Source organism: Vigna radiata, chromosome 10 (assembly GCF_000741045.1).
Source record: "Vigna radiata var. radiata cultivar VC1973A chromosome 10, Vradiata_ver6, whole genome shotgun sequence".
In the NCBI taxonomy this organism is placed as follows: Eukaryota; Viridiplantae; Streptophyta; class Magnoliopsida; order Fabales; family Fabaceae; genus Vigna; species Vigna radiata.
Genome location: NC_028360.1, coordinates 5,094,902 through 5,100,910, shown reverse-complemented (window position 1 = coordinate 5,100,910; position 6,009 = coordinate 5,094,902).

Here is a 6,009-nt window from a genome sequence, read left to right as displayed (position 1 = left end):
CTTAATCTTTCTGTTGTTACAAAGGATAGTGATTGGATAATTGATCATATATTTACTAATTTTTCCTTTAATTGTTCTAAAACCGTTATTATTAATGCCAATGGGGTCTCATCTCCTATTGAAGGTACAGGTACTATATCCCTCTCACCCTCTTTATCGATTCCTGATGTTTTATTTGTTCCTACATTAAATTGTAATCTTATTTCCATCAGCAAGGTAATCAAATCACATTCTTGTGTTGCCTTGTTTTACCCAACCCATTGTCTTTTTCAGAGCATCCATTCCAAGGAGAAGATTGCCAGTGGTAGAGAGAGTGAAGGACTGTATGATCTTGAAAATGTCTCACAACAAAACCATAAAAAAATATTGGCTTGTCTTTCAAATGATCACATACAAGATAAAAACAAAAAAGAAATTTGGTTGTGGCATAAACGGTTGGGACATCCCTCTTTTGGTTATTTAAAAAAATTATTTCCATCATTATTTCTTAAATGCAATATTTCTGATTTTGTTTGTGAAACTTGTGTTTTGGCAAAAAATCATCGTGTTGTGTTTCCTTTAAGTAATAATAAAACTGATTTTCCTTTTTCATTAATTCACATAGATGTTTGGGGTCCTGTCCCGCAATCTACGCTTAATGGAAAAAAATGGTTTATCAGTTTTGTTGATGACTGTACTCGGGTAACCTAGGTGTATTTCCTTAAACATAAAAGTGAGGTGTGTGATGTGGTTCTTTCATTTTATCATCTGATTGTTACACAATTTAACACATCTATTAAGATCATTTGATCAAACAAAGGAGGGGAATATTTTAAGACTGAATTAATAGAGTTCATGAACTCTAAAGGCATCTTGCATCAAACCACATGTCCTTATTCACTACAACAAAATGGAGTGGCTGAGAGGAAAAATAGACATATATTAGAGGTGACAAGATCACTTTTGATAGATGGTAATGTCCCATCTCATTTATGGGGTGAGACTGTGAGATCTTCCGTTTATTTAATTAATCAAACCCCTTCTAGTGTGCTTAACTTTTGAAGGCCTTATGATATGTTGTCTGATCATTGTATCCTTCCTCCCATAGTTTATTTACCACCTCATATTTTTGGATGTGTTATATATGTTCACTTACACCTACATCAACGTACAAAGCTTGAAGAACGAGTGATCAAATTTGTTTTTGTTAGGTATGGATAAACTCAAAAAGGTTATCGTGCTTACCATCCACCATCAAAGAAATTTTATATTTCTATGGATGTGACATTTAATGAGCATGAATTTTTTTATGTTGATTCTCCACTTCAGGGAGGCAAAGAAAGTGAAGTGCATAATCATGATGTTAGTATGTTTGATTATATATTATCGTGTGAAGATCATTCTGCAACAAGTGAGCCAATCCTAAATATGGACACTTCTTTTCTGGATAATACAGTGTCTTCTGATCATAACCAATTGGCTCAATCTTCTCCACAGGTTCAACTTAACTCTTCAGAGGTACCTTCTAATCCTATCTCTGATAATACTAATTTTGATGAAATTGATTATTGTCTGCCTAAAACCACCAGCATACCAAACACTGAGTCTACTATTGTTCAATATAATCTTCCACCTCGNTCTAACCGTGGTCAACCTCCAGCTAAATATGAACCAGACCTCCAAGCCAAAGTTAAATATCCCATTAGTAAATATGTGTCATCTCATAGGTTATCTCAATAATATGCATAATTTGTATCTCAATTATCTTCAATTTCTATTCCTAGTAATGTACAGGAAGCTTTGGCATATCCTAGATGGACCGAAGCAATGGTTGAGGAGATGGCGGCTTTAGAAAAAAATAACACTTGGGATCTTGTGTCCTTACCAAGAGGGAAGAAAACTGTGGGCTGCAAATGGGTCTTTACAATTAAGCATAAAGCTGATGGAACTATTAAAAGGTATAAAGCACGACTTGTGGCTAAAGGTTACACTCAATCTTATGGTGTAGATTACCAAGAGACGTTCGCACCGGTAGTCAAGCTCAATATTGTGAGAATACTTTTATCGCTAGCTACAAACCAAGATTGGCCTCTTCTACAATTTGATGTGAAAAATACTTTCCTACATGGAGAAATTTCAGAAGAAATTTATATGGATTCTCCACCAGGCATGACAGATTCAAATGGAATGAAGGTTTNCAAATTAAAGAAGGCTCTATATGGATTAAAACAATCCCCAAGAGCATGGTTTGGAAGGTTTACCAAGTCTATGAAGGCTTTTGGCTATAGAGAAAGTAACTTTGATCACACCTTATTTTTTAAGAGAGGAAAAGGAAAGATTACAACTTTGATTATATATGTAGATGACATGATTGTTACAGGAAATGACCAAGATGAGATTTCTAGTTTACAACAATACCTTGCATCTGAATTTGAGATGAAACAACTTGAAAACCTCAAATAGTTTTTGGGTATTGAAGTAGCTAGATCAAAACATGATATTTTTCTATGTCAAAGAAAATATACTATTGATTTACTATCAAAAACTGGGCTGCTTGGGAGTAAACCAGCTAATACACCAATTAAACAAAATCATAAACTCTTTCAATGCTCAAATTCAGCAAGCATAGACAGAGGAAGATACCAAAGGCTCATAGGAAAATTAATTTGTTTGTGCCATACACGTCCAAATATCACCTATGCAGTGAATGTTGTTAGTCAATTTATGCATGACCCACGAAAGCTTCATATGGATGCTGTTGAAAGAATTTTGAGATATTTGAAGTCTGCTCCTGGAAAAGGAATTTTGTTCTCAAATAATGGAAACTTAAAGGTAGAAGGGTACACTGATGCAGATTGGATAGGTTCAACAGATGATAGAAGATCTACCTCTAGATACTTTACTTTTGTAGGAGGGAATCTTGTAACTTGGAGGAGTAAAAAACAACTTGTAGCAGCAAGATCTAGTGCTGAAGCATAATTCAGAGGCATGGCACTAGGTGTATGTGAACTTTTGTGGATTAAAAATGTGCTATCAGATTTGAGATTTAAACCAAATGAAGCTATGAGTTTGTATTTGGACAATACTTCGACTATTGCAATTGCTCATAATCTCGTTCAACATGATAGAACAAAGCATGTGGAGATTGATTGATACAATAAGCATTCAAGAGGATACTGGGTCAACTGAACGTGTTAGTGTTAGGCCCAAAAGAAATAGCAGGAGACCCACAAATTGGGATGAATACGTGAACTGAGAGGGAATATTATTTTGTTTGGAGAGAATATTTTCTGTTAGCATCTTTTCTGTTACNGTGATATAAGAAAAACTGTTAGTATATGCAGAGATATAAATATTGTAAGAAAACTTGGAGAAGGGATATATAAAAGTATTCACTAAATTTCTTTCGTTTCTTCTGGAGGCCCTGGTACCTCGAATACCATATTTTCATTGTCATACCTATCATTTGGTGCTTTCAATGATGACCTCTCAGCCTTCTGCCATAGATCTTCTCATTGAAGAAGTGTCACGTCTCACCACTCGCATTGATGAGCTTTCTTCAGAGGTTGCTTCCATCAAGCAAAAACCCTTACTTCAATCATCGTTTCCGAAACAAGCTCCCAAGATTCGGTTGGACTGTCCTCGTTTTGATGGGTCCAATGCGTTAGATTGGATTTTTTTCCATTACTCGTTTTTTCGACTATCACCAAACCCCATAAGCCGATCGTCTTCAGATAATTTCTTTCTACATGGATGGTCCTGCACTTAGTTGGTTTCAGTGGATAGAGAGAAACCATTTTCTTCGTTCTTGGAAGGATTTCTTACACTCCTTGGAAACCCGCTTTGCTCCATCTCGTTTTCAGAACGTTAAGGGACGTCTCTATAAGCTTTATCAGACTGGGTCTGTTTTACAATATCTTAATGACTTTGAAAGCCTTGCGAACAAGGTCACTGACATTCCTCCTTCTTTTTTGCTTGAGTGTTTCATTTCGAGTCTTCGCCCCAACATTCAGCATGAGGTGCTCGCCTTCCAGCCGGTGTCGTTTTCGGAAGCAGCGAGTTGGCCAAACTTCCAGAGAATTTAACTCGAGCGTACAACATCAACGGAGTTCCATTATACCCATTCCACGAGCTCCATCATCGATACAACGTCAAGCTCTCTTTCTTCCACCAGCTACTCCAACTGTTCCATTTAAGCGTTTGTCAGCTTCGAAAATGCAAAATCACTGTGACCGTGAATTATGTTACAACTGTGATGAAAAATATAACCCTGGCCACCGTTGCAAGTCTCGCTTCTTTCTTCTCGTGCATGATGATGAGGAGACTATACCTTCCAATCCTCCTCCACATGACTCTATTGATTCCACTACACCAGACTCTGCTCAGTTGAGTTTAAATGCGTTATCAGGGCATTTTAATTCGAAGATGTTTTGCGTCACAGGACATATATTGGAGCATTCTGTTCGCATTCTCATTGATAGCGGCAGTTCTCATAATTTCCTTCAATCTAAGCGAGCCCATGAATTGGGTCTACCTTTTAAATCTACGAAACCACTATCGGTGATGGTTGGCAATGGACACACCTTGACTTGCTCTCAGGTTTGCACTCAAGTTCCTCTCTTAATCCAGAATCAAGCTTTTTTGGTGGACTTTCATTTAATTGATCTCTGCGGGCCTGAGGTCGTGTTGGGAGTTCAATGGCTTCAGAGTTTGGGTCCTGTTTTAACCGACTATGAACAGCTTACCATGCAACTTACTTGGTCAGGCTAGATGGCAAAACTGATCGGTGACGTTCATAATGACTCTTTGCCCATTTCGGTTCATCAATTGCGTAAATTGTCCAAGTGAGGCCATATTGCTGAATATTTTCATCTTATCGTACTATTGCCTGTGCCAGTCTCTGCTGCATATTTTGGTGTGGTCCCCATTGATAATCTAGAACTGTCCACATTATTGCATCGCTTCCAATCTTTATTTGAGGAGCCTTCTTCCTTACCCCATGAACGACCCACTGACCATGCTATTACTTTAGTGCCCAACTCTGCTCCTGTTAAAGTTCGCCCATATCGTTATCCGTATTCTCAAAAACAAGATATTGAACCTCAAGTGGCCCGAATGCTTATTTCAGGGGAGATTCGACCTAGCACCAGTGCTTTTTCTTCTCCAGTTCTCTTGGTTAAGAAGAAAGATAACACTTGGAGATTTTGTGTTGATTACAGGGCTTTGAATGTCGTCACCGTTCCGGATAGTTTTCCTATACCTACAATTGATGAACTGCTGGATGAATTGGGGGCTGTCCTTTGGTTTTCGAAATTGGATTTACTACAAGGTTATCACCAGATTCGCATGAAGCCGGAAGACATTCATAAGACTGCCTTTCGTACCCACGATGGGCATTTTGAGTTTCGGGTTCTACCATTTGGTCTTTCAAATGCGCCTGCAACTTTTCAGGCCACCATCAACGCCCTATTTCGACCACATCTGTGCAAATATATCATCGTTTTTTTTATGACATATTGATCTATAGCACTACATGGGAGGATCATTTATTACACTTGAAAATCACTTTTGAATTGTTGTCTGCTCACCATTTTTACTTGAAACAATCCAAATGTTCCTTTGCTTTACAACAGGTAGAATACTTGGGACATGTGGTCAGTGCTGGATCGATAGGACCAGATTCTTCAAAAATTGAGGCAATGTTGCAGTGGCCACCACCGACCTCTGTGAGAGCATTGAAAGGATTCTTAGGTCTAACGGGGTTTTACCGCAAATTTATTAAAGGCTATGCTGCTTTGGTCTCTCTTCTCACAGATTTACTTCATAAGGATGCTTTTCATTGGTCTCCTGAAGCTCAGACAGCCTTCGATAAACTGAAGCAGGCGATGTCTACAGCCTCAGTTATGGCTCTACCGGATTTCTCGAAGCCTTTTGTTATTCAATCTGATGCTTCTGGTATAGCTATGGGCGTGGTTCTCTCTCAAGACCAACGACCAATTGATTTTTTTAGTAAAAAATTTTGTTCTCGGA